Below are 19,011 nucleotides of genomic sequence, written 5' to 3'. Positions count from 1 at the left end.
ACATAGTTAAAATCACAAAACAAAAGCATAACATTAAATTCTGCTGGGTTCCTACCCATGTTGGAATTGTGGGCAATGAGAAAGAAGATGTATGCGCTGCACAAGCCCGGAATGGTCAAATAAAACAAGTGAGCATACCGCACAGGGATTGTTTAAAGTTTATATACAGTAAACTCAAAAATAAGTGGCAGGCTGCATGGCAAGAGCACGTAAACAACAAACTACATTCTGTGAAGCCAATTTTAGGGGAATGGCAATCATGTAGGCATCAAGAACGTTTTACCGAAGTTATTTTTTGTCGGCTCCGCATTGGACACACCCACCTCACGCACAGCTTTCTGCTAACCAAACAAAACAAACCTCTCTGTGAAATGTGCGGTGCTGAACTCACAGTGAACCACATTTTAATTTCATGTATAAAACTAGAAGAACTAAGAAATATTTTACAACATTTTACAAGGAAAGCATCCCAGTACACCCCATGTTACTTTTAGGTGATCGAGCACTGGTTGACATCTCATGTATTTTTAGGTTTCTCAAGGAAGCCAGCATTTTAAACAAACTCTAAGCATAGAAAGCTTCACCTTTAATAAAAACTCTAACCTTGTGTTTGGCGCATCATAGCCTCAGTTGATTTTGTGCCATTAAAATCAATATAACTAACTAACTAACATAGCGAAGGGTTCCGGAAATTTCGGCCACCTGGGGTGCCCGTTAAGGAACCCTCGGTGATCGAAATTTCTGCAGCCCGTCAATACGGCGTCTCTCATAGCCTCAGTCGCTTTGGGACATTAAACCCTATAAAACCATAAAAGCGCGACGTTTGAAGCAGCACTGGAGTCCGGTAGTAGGAATATACGACGCGTAGTTTTTCTCTATTTTCGCTTCCACGAGCTTCAACTTGTACATTTTTTTCTACCTATCCTAGAAAAGGATTAAACGTCGCTAAGGTATCGACAAAATAATGCAGTGTTATTTCCCATTTTACCTGAATTTTACAATTACTAGTCAATCAGAACATGGCGATCGAGAACAGCAAATACCAGACCAAAAACCAGTTATTCAACAGAATAAGGCCTGCAATCAGAATGACCTAAAATATTTAGCTCTGCAGAGCAAACCTAACTTCGTTGTAGCTCGAGGTAAACTTCTATCCATTCGCCTGTGCACCTCTCTTAAACCCAAGCGAATAAAAAAGCATTTTTTCAGACATTACCAGCGAAGATCGCATTTGCGTGACTGATTCAAAGTAACTGCATGGCTTCAGTTTCCAGTAGTGTTCGGAGTTCTCCGCACTGAAGTGGCTGGACGAGAGCAGGCACATCACAAAGGTTCGTCATGGGAAAAAGCTGCCTCGCATCGGGCATCCCGTCGTCCTTCTTCTTGCACTTAGCGATCGGGTATGCTGTATCGCCCCAAACGTTGAGACTGCAGACATACCTCGTGCTTTCTCGGTTTCATTTAATAAATCAACCTAGTCGACCGCCGTAGCCGCGCCGTTGCTGCCAAACATAGGAGCGCAGAAGGAAGCCTATGCAGCCCTTCGCCAGATAATTCCGTCTGGCGAACAGGTTGAAGAAGTGCTGAACTGCTCTCCGGTCACCAACAGAAATGTTTCTAACCACAAGCGACGCGCACACTTCGAAATATGAGCGTACGCGAGTTGGTTTCGAAGGCAGCATCGCTTGGCGCGGTGTAGGCATGCTACGTTTTTGCCTACACCCCGCGTCGCTGCCGACCGCAGCGCCACCTTTGTTTACAAACATGACGCTTGTCTATAGTGCGAGTGCACCAAAACGGTAGACCGGACGTTTTGAGAGATTAGGAGGAAAGGCAACAATTTAGTTCGCTATGAACACCTGAATCGAAAAAAATGAAACTAGTTCGAATCCACATTGCTCTTGCATTCTCAGAGCTTGGTATCTGCACGAAATAGTATTTTATTTATTTTATTTATTTTTATTTACAATACTGCTGGTCTTATTGCAAGACCGTAGCAGGGGCAATTAGTACAGTGCAAAAAAACAAATATAAACATATTATTCAAAGGCAGCAAACATGGCATCAAAACAAAGGTAGGGAAAAGTGAATTGGCCATAGCAAAAGGATATACAGAACAGATCTTCGACAATGGTAGGCACAATTTCAAAATGCACTCAAAATCGCATACATGACAAGTTAGAAGGGGTTGTCTTCTTGCCTAGATTTGCAGTCACGGTTGCTGCATCGCCACTGTGCATTACGACAAATGCTCTATCTGTGACACGAATGATGATAAGGATTGAGTGCAGGTGATGGCACGATCCAAGCGATTCCATTCACTAATGGAGAGAGGGAAAAAGGAATGCCTAAACGTGTCATTATGGCACATATACTCGGTTAGTGTGTTCGTATGTTTGTGCCGTGAAGGTGGCGATTGTGAGTACGTCACGTATTTTTTCACATCTATCCTGTACTGCTCGTGTAATAATTGAAACAAAAATTTTAAGCGCGCTTGTTTTGCTCTTGCGGATAATGTTTGGAGACCGGATGAAGCTGCAAGCAATGTTGGGGAATCTGTGCGCTTGTATTTATTGTGAATTATTCGTAGGGCTTTGCGTTGTATAGCCTCAAGTTTTGTGATGTTAGTTATTGATTGGGGGAACCAGACTGTGTTCGCGTATTCTAAGACTGGCCTTACAAGGGTTTTGTAGGCAAGGAGTTTAGAAGATACTGGTGCGGACCGCAAGCGTCTCCTGATAAAGAGAAGTTTCCGTAAAGCAGTAGACGTGATGTTAGCAATGTGAGAGTCCCACCTCAGGTCAGAAGACAGCGTAATACCTAGATATTTATGGTGTTTAGTTTTCGCTAATGGAACGCCGTTTACAGAGTAAGAAAAGCAAAACGGGAATTTTTTTCTTGTTACTGTCATACAAACGGATTTTTTAGTGTTTATTGTCATTTGCCACGTGTTACACCATTCTGTTATTTTTTTTAGAGAACTGTTTAACGACAGATGGTCTTCGCGGTTGTTAATAGTTTTGTAAAGAATGCAGTCATCTGCGAAGAGCTTAATGTTGCAATCAATTTCATTAGTTATGTCATTGATGAAGAGCAGAAATAACAATGGACCAAGGACTGATCCCTGAGGAACGCCCGACGTTACTGGAACTGTTTTGGATGAAACATACTCAAAAACCACAAACTGAGACCGATTTGACAAAAAATCTTCTAACCAAGATAGTAAGTCGCCTTCCCCGATAACAGTTTTTAGTTTTCCTAGCAACTTATTGTGTGATACAGAGTCGAATGCCTTTGAAAAATCGAGCAATATTATGTCTGTCTGGCTACAGTTATTAATATTAAGTGCTAGATCGTGTACAACCTCTGTTAGTTGAGTAACGGTTGATAACCCGCGTCGGAATCCATGCTGATGGGGTGTCAATATACTATTGCGCTCCAGGAATGCGGTTATGTGCTTCGAAATTATGTGTTCCAAAATTTTACATGATGTACTTGTAAGAGAGATTGGCCTATAGTTTGAGGGTGAGGTAGTGTCCCCTGATTTATGAATAGGTATGATCTTTGCCGTTTTCCAGTCTCTGGGCAGCCTTGATGATGAAATAGACTTGCGAAAGATAATACCAAGGTACTTGCTACACCATTCGGCATATCTTTTTAAAAACTCATTTGGAATATCATCCGGACCTGTTGATTTTTTTGGACCTAGGTTCAGCAGAAGATTGAAAATCCCGTCATCGGTAATTCTGAGAGGTTCAATATTTAGCAGGGGCAAATTGCAGGAGTCGGGGATGATGCCGTTATCTTTAGTAAAGACTGAAAAGAAGAAATCGTTGTACATATTTGCAGTATTGGCCTTATCTTCTACAGAGAGACCGGACTGCACCGTTTTTTGGCCACGAAAATGGCTCCAAAACCTGTGTGGATTATTTCTCAAAAAACTTGGGAAAGTTACGTTGAAGTAGTAGTCTTTCGCTTGTTTCGTGACCTGCTTGAGCTTTTTAACGGCACTGCTTAATTTAGATTTCCTCAAATGACTACCACCTTTGGTCTTGATAGCTTTGCGTAACCTCTTTACATGACGCTGCGCGTGAATGACGTCTCTAGTGATCCAAGGGTTATTTTTAGCGATGCGTTTGATCTTGAGCGGGACAAAGTTAGTCATACAGTACTGTACAGCGCGTTTAAAGATAAGCCATGTAGTGTCTATGTTTGTAGATCTATCTGATGCGCTCTCGGCAAAGCTGTCGAATTCATGGGCGAGATAAGTTAGGATAGCTGCGTCGTCTGCCTTTGCAAAGTTTTTTATGGTGGTGGTTGGACAGTGGCATGTCATGGTGCATTGTAGCGGTAATTCACAAACTGGGATTTTATGGTCTGAGATGCCTTCGATGACGTGGGTTGCAACACGATGGACGGGGAAATGTTCACTGATTAAAATCAAGTCAAGAATGTTTTTTGTTGAGCCTTGTACGCGTGTAGGATCGAGAACTATTTGATGGAGGTTAAAGTTTATCATCAAATTAATTACAGCGTCGGAGATAATTGAAGTGTGATGCATGGTAGTCCAGTCGACATCTGGTAGGTTAAAATCGCCCATTAGAATGATTCGCGAGTTACAACAGTATTGCTGGAGGAAATCTTGAATTACCGATATGCATTCGTGTCCAGAAGAAGGGCTCCTGTAGAAGCTGCCAATTATAATGTTAGTGTTGTTGCAAATAACTTTGCAGAAAACAGCTTCAGCGCCGGTTACTTCAGGAAGCATGACAAATGGGATGCGCTTTTGTATCATAAGTGCCACGCCACCACCGCGGGAGGCGCGATCCTTTCTGACAAGTTCGTAGTTCGGTGGAGCAATTTCATCGTTGCTGACATCTTGGGAGAGCCAGGTTTCAGTAATCGCAACTATATCTGGTTCGTGCTCAAGCAGAACAGTCTCTAGGGATTCGACTTTATTTATAACGCTTCTCGCATTGATATTGATAACCGTTAATTCTTTGACCGTGCTCCCCGTCGAGTCATTGGTGGGCTTAGATCGGTAGAGTTTTTTTTCCAGAGGTGGTTGTTTGGTCTTCCCATCATGTTCCTTCAGAGGTACTCGATTATTCTTCTCATAGTCCCTGACATAGGCACGGCCGTTGATGAATAACTTGTCGAAGGCCAAGGACACCTTTTCTTTTCTTTCGCGTTCTTCTTTCGCGCTCGCCCAAAGATTTTTCCTGATTTCACGAATTCTGGGGGAAAAATCTTCGCCAATACAGAATCTTGTGTCCTTTAGCTTCCGACCGTTCTTCAATATAGCTGTCTTCTGTCTCGAATCTAATAGTTTAAAGATAACCGGGCGGATCTTGTTGCTCTCTGGTCGTCCTAATCTATGAATTCGTTCGATGGCGACCTGGTCAAGACCCAGAGTATCTTGAATAATTTTTGTGTTAACAGCCTGCTCTAGAGTTTCACTGTTCTCTTCTTCCTCCTCTTCTAAGCCATACACTATTAGATTCGATCTTCTGCTCCGGTTTTCCAAATCGTCAATCCGTCTTTCTAGTGTATCAATAATTTTAGTCATGCGGGAAACTTCATTCTGGCAAGACGTAATCTTGGTTTCTAACACTGACAATGCATCCAGTTTCTTATCTATTTCTGTGAGTCGTTTTTCTTTTATGTCTTTTATGTCGCAAGCAATGTCCTTTAGTTGTTTTGCAATCTGCGCAAGTTCAGGGCCAGACGCATTGTTTACAGACGCATTGTTTACTCTTTCTGAGCCATTAGAATTTACGAAATTTTGCGCATCGCTTAAAACGAGCGCGTCTGATGCTTTACCTGAAATTCTGTCTTTGAAGTCATATTTCAGATTGTTTTAACCGTGCAACGAACGAGCAAATGTTATCCGTCAGAAGACACTGTGCCTGCTAGCCTGTTGACCGAGCGCTGCACAGACTATGAAAATGTGAAATCTGGAATTGTGATGTGGACGAAAATCACAGAGTGCCGTGTGCTCTGCGATGCCAGCGCAAGTTAAAGAACGCCCCGGTGGTAGAAATTTCCGGAGCCCTTCACTACAGCGTACCTCACAGGCCGAGGTGTTTTGAAACGTTAAACTCCCCTAAACCATGAACCATCCGTACCTACACAAATATGTGAACTCGGTGTAAAAACTGCTCTTGTCAGCGAAGGCTTCCGTGAAGAATAAAAAATGGTAAAGTTTTAACGTAGTTAAAATGGGCAGACGTGCAACGCATGTGTTTAGCCTCTCTTGTTCGTGGTTTTCCTTTGCTGGGTCGTAGGCACTACAGGGGACAATTTTAGAGTCAAGAAAAGCTCTGAACGAGGTTAAGCTGATCTTATCTGTTCGCGCTGCAGAAGTAGACGAAGACGACGATGTGTAATGCACAGCGCGAGAGTGTGTTGCAGTTTAACCGTGTTTGAGGCAACAACAACAATCAGGCGTGATCGGCAGACGCGATAGCGTAGTGCGCTCGGGCAGTTGCCAGCGAAGCTGATCTGTTCGCGCCGCGCAAATTCGAATCCCAGTCCCATTTCATTCAAGATCAAGGTCAAGGAATCAGCGGTGCATCGGCTTTTGCAGCTTTGGTCGCGAATTAGAGCTTCAGCTCCAATAAGGTCTCGACGCCGAAATTTCAAGATGCACTTCTAAGTAGTACAAAAGTAACTGTGGGCTAGGCCCGTGTACTGTGCGATGTCAGTGCATGTTAAAGAACCGCAGGTGGTCGAAATTCCCGTTAAGTTAATTTTCTGTCGGCTACAATTTATTATTAGCCCGCTGTCTTTTTAGAGTGACCTAGTCTATGGTTACACCTATTAGCGTATTAGCAAAGGGTGGAGTGCGGCATGGACCTAACGTCACCATGATTGTTGAAATTGCAATAATCGGTGGCCGCAAGTCTGGGATCAGACAGTACGAGCCTTCAGTGCAGTCTACAGAAGCGCAGGACGCGACTTCGCAACTTTTGAAAAGTGATAGATTCAGAGGCTTGGTTTTTTGGACTTCACCAGGACACCTAAGATCGACCAACCGAATTGTCGACAAGGACATTGTTCGAGCGACCCGTAAAAAAAAACGCTCTGCTGTATTCTATCGACATTTACAAAGATGTGTCCCTGATATCAGGCTCTCTAGTGGCTCAATGAAGGGTGAGACCTCATGTGCAGTGCGCTGAGATAAACGCCAGGAACCCAGAATAAAAAGCCGCACATCAGTGAATAGAATTTCGCTGCCACGATGAGACAGGGACAGAAATACCTAATGTACACAGGTTACCGATAGAAAAATGTTATTTCGTGGGAAGAATCGAAGTTCTGGTCGAGTTGAAGTTATGGGTTTTGTTACATACGCCGCTGCATTCGCACTTTGGTATGATCCTCGTCAACTTCACACGTTAAACCATAAAGAGGTGAACATAACGGCACTGGTTAGAATTTTCGGTCGTGGAGTTGGCCTCCTTCACTGAATTCAAAGTGCCATGAGTAAAGAGATTTATGAAGGACTGTTTCGAAAGGTTATGTTTCCTTAGGCAAGCAAGGATTTCGGCTTTGGGTATTAATTTCAACAGAAGGACTAACCAAAGCATTATTTATTGTGAAAAATCGGCTGATGAAAAAGAGGGTGGACACTGCATGTTGCCTGTATGTTGATGTTAATTCCATTGAACACCTTTAGACGAGCCTCACTCATCGTCCGAGGGACAAAAATGCCAGCTGCGCCGAGGAGAAACTCGACCAGCTGCCGCAAGAGTGTGAAAACATAGACTGGACACCCAAAAACATGTTTCTGGACTCCATGCCGTGAAGGTAACAATCAGTGATCGACGCACAAGGCTTGCGTCTAATGTACTGACAGCAACAGGTTATCGTGAAAAGGCATTGTTCAAATTGGTAGCTCATTTTCTAATAAAAACCCATCGTATCGCCGATAAGCACACCCAGTGCACAACGCAGTTGATTAAATTTCCCGTAGAAACGAAATGTGGCTTAATATAAAGTTAAAAGTTGATTGCGGAAATTTTGGATACCATTAGCAAGGCATTCTGCCTGTAGCTATAATGTAATTTGGGGGGGGGGGGGGGTATTCGCACACTTCATACAATACAAAATTTCCGGCGCTAGCACCGAAAGGAGAGAAGAAGCGGGACCGACAAAGGGAGTACCAACCTTGTAATGGGAATTTCTAGATGCGTGTTTCTCTGATGTGCAAACCTGCGGAAAGAGAGTAGGAAATGCGCCAATGTTTCTTCGTCTCCACGAGTCACGCAAAGGTTTGTTGGACTGAACCCGCATCCGCATAAGTAAAGATTTAAGCGGGGGATCCTGCACCGCATGACAGTCTCCGCTACTTCCCACTGCCGGGATTTACACGCACGAATCGTCCATGGGTACATGAGATGGTAGTCAACGGTAAGAGCAAGGAATCGTTGCACTTGGCGGTAATATACTGACAGCGCTGATAACGAGATATTCCGAATAGGATGAGATTAGGAACGCTACAGGCTACAGGTGCATTGAGAGCTGATTTTGCCAAGAAGTCTGCTGCATGGCTTGGAAAAATACCGCAGTGACTGGAATCCAAACGAAGCGCACCTCTTTCACCCATTCAGGAATAAAATACTTTAGGGAGCCGCTCAAAAGAGCTTCCCATGCGGACTCCAGCGCCAACAAAACAGAGACAATTTGAGAGGAATATCACCTGGGAAACGTTGGAAAGAATTTTCAAAGCAGCCAGCCTAAGAGCCATAAATTCCGCTAGTAATATTGATGTGTAATCCGGGATTCGAACCGAAAAGTTCCAAGAGAGAGAGACTGAAAAAATACCAACCGCTGCCTTCTGGCCGGCCCCGGACGCATCTGTAGCAATCACAGTGTAGAGTGAGAAATTGCCAAAATGATCAGACAGAAGGCCAGCTAGTGCCCTGGTAGGCCGATGCTTCGCATTAAGTGAGAAAGTTTAATCAAAAGCAATACCCACAGGGGACGCTGTGTAACCTGCTCTACGTACAAAATTGATGTCCACACCAATGTTCGATACAAGATTTTGAGTAAAAACAACTTTTGGGAGCCGGAACCTAGCCAAAGATGAGTCAGAAAGAGAGCCGGGTGGGAGACAGAGATAGGTGTAGCCACACCAGGAGCAGACTCAAATACCCGGAAAAAAGTCCTGACAATTAAAAGGGGGAAACGGGAGTTAAGGTCGGGAGTACCAGCCACCAAGTACAGAACTGCGGTGGAAACGGATTGAGGGAGACCAAGGAAGAGGCAAGTGCGCGCCTTTCTAACAGCAGCAACAGATGAAGCTTGTATTTAAGGGAGCCAGAAAAAAGTGTGCAGCCAAATTCCAAAATGGGCCTGACATGGGCTTTGTAAAGAAGTGGGGGCGTGTTCCGGCGTATGCCAAATTTCCTTGTGGCATACCTTTAGTTTGGGCATAGGCGTCTGAAGTGGAGCCGTCAGTGCAAAAGAACTGCCGTGCTGCTAAAAAATCATGGATTCACGCATAAATGTAGTATGGCGGGTGTAGTAATGAAATTTTGTGAGAAGGATAAAATGTTCAACACTATCGTATGCTTTAGCAATGTCAAGCGTCACTTACGCTGATAATTGTTGCGCATAACAAGGTGGATTCTGCTCTCTAAATCGACATGGGCAGACCTCATTGAGCATTCGCGGCGAAAGCCAATCTGGGCAGGACTAGATGCATTGAATGCTTGCTTTGAATCTATTAAGATATACTATTTTCGCCACCTTCCAGGAGTGCGGCAGCCATGCAGCTCCCAATGAAGCATTCACCAGATCGAGGAGGTCCTCAGTGAACTCTTGAGCTAAGATTTTCAACATACTGACCGTGAGACCGTCCAAACCCGGAGCCGAGGATTGCATCGAAGAAACTACAGTTAGTGGTTCTGATTTGTCAACTACAACATAGTCTGATCAGGTATAGGGGGGCGAATAGAGGGACTCTGCGCTGCTTCTGAAAACGTAATGTGAGCCCTTGTGCGATTCGATCTAACTCATCTTTCGTCTCATGGGGAGACAGCCCAACCGATCTTGTTAATTGCATGGCTGAGGAGTTTACATCTGCTGCACCACAAACTCGCGCTGTGCATTGCAGAACATCGCCTTCATCAACCTCCTTCTGCTCCGTCCCGGCGGCACTCTCCACTCATCGTCGCCTTCTAAGAAGCACATATCCGTGCTTTCGCGCTGATTCGGGTGTAGTAAGCATTATCTGTATTCTTTACTGCGTAGAATGTTGAAAACTGGTTGACATCTTACAAAACGCACATGTTTACACAAGTGCAAGTTTACACAAGTATTAAGTTTAAAGTTTACACAAATATCTTGACTACCGGCGTGATGGCTCAGTGGTTGTGGTTGTCGGCTAAACGTGGCAGAATTAGTTGTTTGTTAATCATGGCAGCAGCGCGCTAAACATTTTACGGTGAAAAACAAAAACAAAACACACCCCAAACGGCGTGAACTGATAACTGATTTTAATGGGACGCGCGTTTTTTTTATTTAATGGGCCAGAAGCGCCACCTGTTGGATACATAATATGAAGGAATCATATTTAAGACATGATTTCTTCATATCACGCGGGGAGTCTTCGCTTTGCTTTGTCCGTAATAAGTTTAACTGGTTGCTGTCGTGGAGTTCGGCCGCTAAAGACGTAGGTTCGATTCCATTAGTGTGTGTCGAATTTCGACGGAGATGAAATGCTAGAGGCCGTGTGTACTTTACGACGTCAGTGTACGCGTTAAAGAACCCAAGACGGTGGTATAAGTGAGGCGTCTATAACGACGTTCTTCATAGCCAGAGAGCTTTTTCTTAGAAGGAAGGTTAATATTTACATGATTAATGATACGGATACCCTAATGTTATATGAAGAATGCGATAATAAAATGTGTTCATAACAGGACTGGGAGGGCAGAAAAATGCAGCATGGCTACCATGGACGCAGTCCGATCAAGTGCGTTCATTTTACTGTGCTCATCTGGAGGCATAAATCAATGACGCAAAGGGGTTTTAGTGGCGGTATCTTTACCTTCTACACAGAGCCGTCAAACCTGACGTTTTTAAGATACTGTTTTCTTCAGCATGTAGCCCCAATGAAGTTTACTTGCATATAGTTTCGAGAACTTTCTCTGTGTGGCCCAAGACTATCATAGTTTGGCGTTTATTTCCAGGATTTCTACTCTCTACGTGAGTTATGCCTTCCTTCATTATATGAATACGGTTTACTCATCGTACCGAGCTAGCACGTATTCATTTGTTACAGCAATCTTTAAACATTAATTCTCGGTTACAGTCGACTCGTTCTCGATCAAGGTTGACTTGTCCCGGCGTACTAGTCGAAATGTTGGGAACCAGTTTTGAACATAGGGCGTGACTGCTGTACCTTGCAAAGGAGTTGGTTACTGTCGACAGAATCTTGGCACTCGCACTGCACGCAATTGTAATATACAGTTCACCTGATCTCCCTCTTTATTAAAAGAAGATGGGGACTGTTTCATGGTTCCTGTAAAGCCATGTCAACGCAGTAATCTTATTCTCTGAAGGAAAAAATCCAATTTTCGATACGAAAGCCCCAGCGAAAACGCTTCTGATGTAACTTCGAGATCTTTTCAACGTCAGTCTAGAGTGCACCTTTCGTTTCAAAGAAGAAAAACCGAGATTTGTGCGCGCCTGCCTCAAGGGAAAAATTGGGTGAAATGTGAATCTTTCCTGTGATCTCCTACAATTGAATGTCGAGATTACGTGAAGGAGCAGAGCACAAGATAGCCGAGTTTTAGATTACCAGCCCGGCGCGGCTCATAGAGTTTCAAACTTTTTTTGCATTTTGGTATTTCTGCATCACAAGCAGGAAAGAAACATTGAAAGTGTTGGGTAACGAAGGCCATAGTTCGCTCGAAGAAGGCACGTGTAAGGAAACCGAATGAATGGAAATTTAGGCAAGCTTGCTTCTTGACATTGAATGAAAGGGCCTCACGAGAAAGATTGCTTTCTTCTGTGAAGATTACGTCCACAATTCAAGATAAGCTCCCTGTCTCATCGAGGAGAAATCTGATTTCTGGGAAATAAATGGGGAAACTTTCTCGGTGCGCATAATAGCGTTTAAGAAGAGCGCACGTGTCCACCTGCGCAATAAAGTACGCGGCAATCCATGGCGTAGCGCGACGGAGCCAGGGCTAGGAAAGTTTCATTTGTGCCATTGTCCAGCCAGTTAAGATGTCAGTTCCAATTCCTCCCATAGCGGCCGGAGGAAAGCCAACTGGAGCGTCATATTGCTGTCATGGCAACGGCATTAGCAGAAAAAAAACTTCACTGCCAGCAGGACTCGAGCCACAGCAAGCGGTGAGGCAACTTGTTTTTCGGGTGCCTCAGATGGTTCGGCAACCGCTGCAACCTGTCGCGCTGCGTGCTTGTCTAGGGTTAATTCATTTCTGAATCATCAGGTCTCCTTCAGTCACCGGCTGCGCTGAAGATGATGTAACAGAAAACTATCTGTAGTTTTCTACCCCTGACGGCGCTCGGGGCGCGGATTAAAAAAACAATGCAATATACACAATTTCATCAATCGATCTTCCCGGTGCAAAGCTGTGCAGCGTTGTCGAAGACACTGGTTTTGTCACGTAATAAGACTTTGAGCACGAGAACCAGGAGCAGGTTCTTGATAAAGAAAAAGGCAGAGTAGCTTGCTCATCTAAAGTGGACGCCGGATTACATCGTTGGTTGAGGCTTCAACGAGCGAAAAGAGTACAAACAGAAGAACATAACACAGCCAGCCGTGATCTACGTCGGGAAAGAATTATTCGTCGGGATTTATTCATAGGCAACGATCCGAATGCCTTCTGACAGATCAGCAAGCTTTTGGCCTCGGCTGCGGAAGGCGGACATACCGGAAGGAAGTCTTGCAGGTTTGCCGTGGAAGACCCAGGTGTTGGTAGCATGATCTAGAGCCGTGTTGTTGTAAAATGTTTGCCTGAATATGAAGAAAAAATAAAATTCAGCCGCTGCCAATAAAACCTACATTGTCGTGACCGAGGCGCTTCGCTGCGAAATACTGCAGCACATGCAGCCGTAATATGCACACACACATCGTGTACATTCCTTAGAACGCTCTTCATATCATGCGGCAGGCAGCAAGTTACCGTTAAAAGTTATATAAACACTCTGTGCGCTTTAACTTAGGCTAGATGAAGCCTGCCTGATTGAGCAAAGCTTACACACCAAGCTACAACCACGAATGCCTCTCCAACTACCCTCCGTTTTGGTATCCGTTCCGCTCTTCCTCCCTTAACCTCTTTTTTAAAGCGAAGTTTGATTTGTTTATGATGTTTAACATTCCAAAGCAACCCAAGCTATGAGAGGCGCCGTAGAGAAGGGCTTCGGAAATTTCGACCGTCTAGGGTTCTTTAACGTGCACTGACATCGCACAGTACACGGGCCTCTATAATTTCGCCTCCATCGAAATTCGCCCGCGTCATTCTGGTCAGCAGGCGAGCACCATAACCACTGAGCCACCGCGGCGGCACTTTAAAAGAGTAGTACTCGTGCCCACAGTCACCCTTGCTTCCCACTCCCTCATAATTTAACTACATCGGAGAAGCTGTCTCTTCGAAGAATTAGGGCATGGACGGCCTTTACCTGGTCGGTGACGTGCGATGGGGCTCTCAAGAAGAAGCAATCCCTACCACATGTCCTCAGTGTTCCGCACCCACCGCTCAATGGAATGTTCGTCACCTCTTGTGAACGTGTCCGGGCGCTAAGGCTGCAAGAACAAGACCGCTGGACGTAGTAGGCATGACTACTACTAGGTAGGATGACTTCACCCTATGGCTTACGGAGAAGGCTAAGAACCAGAGCCTTCTCAGGTTACTGGATGAAAATAGCCTCCGCGACTTTCTACAGTATACTGACAACCATGTTGTGCGACATGACAAGTCTTCTAAATAAAACAAAACTAGTACTGCTTGCATTAAGGACGGCCCTTCTACTGCTGGCTCTTGGGACCAAATAGGCGCAAGCGACATTCTCGGCAAGGTTATAGGCTCAAAAAACGTGTAAAAAGCAGTACTATTTCACAAGTTACTTCGCCAACACTAAATGCAAGCTAGGACATGAAAGAGGTTTATAATTCCCTCAAAACGTCCAACCGCTGTGACGGCCTCCACTTCTATCAGTCCTTGTCTGCGCGCTGCAAGAGTCAACAATGCACATGCCAACTAACCCAACAGAAAACAATTCGTCAAATTTATTGTCTGAAAGGCTCTCCCGTGCAACTGAGACCATTGAGAGCTCTCTGGTCTCGTTTATTAAGTCGGCTTCGATCTCTTTAAATCTTGAGCGCTTCCTCACGATCCTAGCTTGAACTTAGGTCACAAGTGTTCTTTGTCCCTTATTTTGAACAGATCTGATAGAAAAGAAAAAAAGAAAGAAATGTTGGTCGATTCTTAAAGAAGTACGCACACCCTAGCGACAGCACAATCAACAGGCTTGTGCTCCCCCCTATTCATTAAGATGGAAAGTGGCCGCACATTTGCATGGATATTGGCTTCCACATACACTGCTTCTTCACTGCGTAAGCCACTGAAAGCTGGCCCCTAACGAATCGCCTCTCATTCTCTGTGAAGGTGCTTTTAGCTCCGCTATGGCTTTGTCCTTTCCTGAAAATCGGCTGAATTCAGAATGGCCTTCCTACGCGGAAAAGTATTTAGAAGCTTCGAACCAGTCCGTACCTAAAATATATAGAAATATAGGCACACAGACGGAGTTTTGCTTCTGCTCCTACGAACTGTAAATGAGGGCCTCAATTTCAGTAAGTGATCCTGAAAGGAACACGTGCCTGATGGACATGAGGCGCAGTTTCCTTTGGGAGATAAAGCTTTCAGCTTAATGCCTAAGGTCGGTATAAGCGGATGGAAAAATCCTGGTGCTCTGTTTAACGAGAAGTCAGATAGGCTCTCTTTGGGGAATAGATCCAATCAGCGTCTTACAAATGCTCGCTTTGAATGCAGCGTAATAAGATGTTCACGGTGCCTTTCTCGGATGGCCAAGCACATTCGCGGAGCCGAAATCGGCGCCTGTATGGAGCACACCTTTCCTTTCCCATTACCAGTGGATCTTCCATGCAGGGAAGTTGGTACGCCGTTGGCGTCGAAATGGTAGCGCTTAAGAAGTGAAAAGCAGACGTCATTTTCTTGGCTTTCCCTTCAACCTGGTATCGTTGCCTGTAAAGCGCTGCCAGCCCGGTAGATATTGTGAGCTTAGCGCGGAGGAGGCCTAGACAAGGAGAGACGATAAATCGCGAATGCTAGTTTGGCTTCGTCCGCTATTCAAACGCTGCAAAATGACTTAGCGCGTGACTTAGTGTTTTGTTATCTTTCACAGTGAACTATATAAATTGTCATGCTAATGTTCGCGCTCTTGTTCTGTTTTTCCTTCAGAACTGACGCCGAGTAACTTTTTAGGGCAAATATCTGATCCGTCTCGCTAAGGAACGGTTGAGATAAAATGGTGCAAAGAGGGGCATTTTGTTAAAAAACTTGGTTCTAAGCCTATACTAGGAGCAGCAAGAGTGAAAATGCAAGCGAAGAAACATTATATAATACACTTTAGAACATAGTTAGCTGTTTTTTTTCCATATTTTGTGCTGAGAATGGCTTGTAATGTTCGAGAAGCAAACGGCAGAACAACGCTTCGTTAACGCTCAGACATATGTAGCAGTTTTAAGGCGCTGCACGCGTTCCCTGCCCCTGCCACGAAACTGCAATGGAAAGTAAATTAGTCCACAAGTGAGTGAGTTCCCTTCGAGCGGCTCCGCCGCGAAGGAGCCTGGCGCACTCAAAGTACGACCGCGCTCCGTGAACGCAAGCTTTAATCTGCTATACATGAAAACTCATACAGCAAGCGCGCTGGCCGGCGGTGGCGGGACGTGGTTTGTATAAACAAAGGAAGGCTAGTCCACATTCACGGGAGGTAGGCGGCAGAGGGGCATCAGGGGAAGGCGGCTAGCAGTTTTTCTAAACTTCGTGTCGCCGTTGTTGCACTCGGCCAACCTGACGATTTCTCATCCCGAGAGACGAACAGTATTCCGTTTTACTGTCGCACTCATCGAATGCCATCCTTGAACTCTTCCATAGCCGTACACAACACGCGTAGGCTCAAAATGTCTGTCAAAGTTTGTAAAGGCCCTCTTATGTCACGAGACTTCCTAAAGCGGTATCGGGAAGTACCCGTTCACCATACCCTGCGTCCCGAATAGTTTGTTTCCAGACATGTCAACGGAAAGGTCACCAATATGCGGAACGGGGGTTACTTTTGTGCCACAGTTTATTTAGGCGATGGTAGTCAATAACGTTCCTGTGTTCCCGTTCCGCTTGCTCACGAGTAGGACATCGCTGCCGAATTGCAATGTAGTATCACGAATTAGTCCGCAGTTCGTCAGTTACTCCCTTCAGCACTGTTCGCTCGTGATGAGAGCAGCGGTACGGTTACAGGGAAGCAGGCTTGCTTCCGGACTCTTCCTCGATTTTCATTTCCACTCTATCAGTGCAATCAAGTTCTTTCATAGTCAGCGCAAAACACTTCCTGCGTTTGCTTAACACGTGTCTTAAGACCTGTCTCTTCATCCGAAATGCAAGAGCCAGTCCTGATGTCCTCAAGCATTATTTATCGCAAGGTGTTGGCCTTTTCGGGAGCAACTGCGTTCTCCGCATCAGCACAGGCAGCAGTTGAACGCTCAAGTGCCTGCCTTTCTTTCAACGCAGATTTTCACTGCTGTAGTTCGACACAGCGACTCCGATCTCATCCGCTGGCTGGAGTGGCGACAACGCCACTACGAACTGCACTGTGCGTAGAGGAATTTCGGCACTTTCCCGGCATGAAGTGACTACTGTCACATGTCAGTTAGTGAACGAACCCTACCAGTTCGCTTCTCGTTGATAGAGGAGCTGAGTGCGGACTGCATGCCTCACTAGGAGGAAATCTGGGAGGACGATGACGTCAACGCTAATAATAACGTCGGGTGCAAGAAATGCATCGTCAGAAACGATGTAAAAGTGCGCGACTGCAAGGTCAATGCTATCAACGCGCACGTTCAAGTCTAATATTCTGAAAGTGCTGAGTGTTGTCCGCCAACACTGCGTATGTAGGCACCGGAAGGGGCTGTGAGCTCCTTGCCGGGGCGCACGGCGCGGCTTAGCTTAATTAAGGCTGACATCGGCGGCCACGTCCAAAAGCGCAACCAGCGTTTCGCCGTCAACAACAACCTCCTTGTGCAGCTTTCTTGCAGCAGGGCTGCTTGCAAGGTGCGTTAAATTTTACGGATCAGTCTGTTCCGGGAATGATCTTGCATTCGTTGCTTTGTTGCATTGTATTGCATTGTAACATTCGTTACAGTGCAACAGGCGCCTGAGCTCAGCTGGGGCACTGGCTCGTAGTGTGTTCTTACTCTCAGTAATTAAAGCAGCGTGTTCTACTCACGGATCGCTGGTCCTCTCGCTTATTGGCAGTGCACTGAAGTTGAGCTGGGCGTGTTTTTCTGAGGTCTTGGCGAGATGTGGTTTCTAGTGACTTTTTCTGTATCAGTTTTCCGGACTGCAAAAAAATGCCATTCCCGGCTTTCAACAAATTCCTTGTATGACTTTATAGCTTTAAGTAGCTCGTAAACGACGGCATAGCTTAGCCCATCGCGACTTTTTACCATCTCAATTTACAACAGCCTCTAGACCATCCTCTCTATTGTGGAGACGGCCCCAACCTTTGTGCTTCTTTCCATACCAAGAATCAAAAAGAAGGCTGCTTTATCGCCATCAGCATTAAAACAGACCACTCTTGAATATTTTCATGAGAAGCATGGACACCGACTGCACACATACATCGATGGATCTGTGACCCCCTCCAGTTCCTCCTCTATATACTTCCCTTTGTAACTGTGCGCTGGCACACCTCACACGAGCGAACAAAGCGTTCAACGTCACTCGGAACATCTGGCCAGAAGAACTCCTTGGTGATTCTAGACACTGTTTTGTGAACACGGGGTCATCCCCGTAAGGACCATAGTTAAGAAAGTGAAAACATCACACCAGACTTCAACGACTGGTGCAGAACTTACTGCTATTCGTGTCGCCATTGAACATACTAGTGAAGAAACTCCGCAGCAATGGTCTGTTTTCACTGATTCAAAAGCAGCCCTCTAAGCCTTTGCCGAAATTCCACGGTCTCCACAGCGAAGAGTTGAGTTGAGGTGAGTTTATTGGCGCATAAGCGACTAAGGCTATCATGCGCCAAGCTCCGGGTATAGAAAATTCTTCTAGATAGGTGTTATACAAAAGTCTAAATGAACTGCGGTGTAAAGGGCCTAAAAAGTTAATTCGTGCAACCTAGTAAAAATATGCCAAAATTTTAGAAGAGACTTATGGTAAATGCTTTAAAAAGGGTTGGCAACCTCAGCAGCCATCTTTGGCTGTGCAAGGATCTCGAGGTCCCCAACCGATGTAATAGTGACCTCTGCCGTCTTCTCGCGACGGGAGGGTGGCTGAGGTGCGTCAATAAATTGTAAAGCACGGGGTAGAAATTTAGAGTTTTTCTAGTACATTCACTTCTTTTAAAAAGTTAAAAACACTTGACTTATCAATAAGAGCTTTTTCACCTAAAATCAATGACGGATGAAAAGGGATGTGTTGGTTGTAAAACGGGGTAAAAAACTTGTTTCTGAGTGTTTCAAGTTCTATGCATGAGATTAAAATATGAGTTACTGTGAGTTCATCTCCGAATTTTCCACAGGTAGGTTTGTCTTGTTTTGTTAGTAGAAAGTTGTGGGTAAGGTGCGTGCGTCCAATACGTAAACGACATAAAGTAACTTCAAAAAAGCGTTCCTGTTGTGTGTATGATTCACAGCGAAGAGACATATAAAACTGCCCGAACGATATCTTCATTTTTGTTAGCAAGAAGCCTGACCGATGCCTTGGGCACGGGTTTTAAGGTAAAAAAAAAATG

The sequence above is a fragment of the Amblyomma mixtum genome, chromosome 8, assembly GCF_055824585.1.
Source record: "Amblyomma mixtum isolate Tamu chromosome 8, ASM5582458v1, whole genome shotgun sequence".
Lineage (NCBI taxonomy): Eukaryota > Metazoa > Arthropoda > Arachnida > Ixodida > Ixodidae > Amblyomma > Amblyomma mixtum.
The sequence above is the reverse complement of the archived record's forward strand: the minus strand, read 5'-3'. Positions refer to the sequence as shown.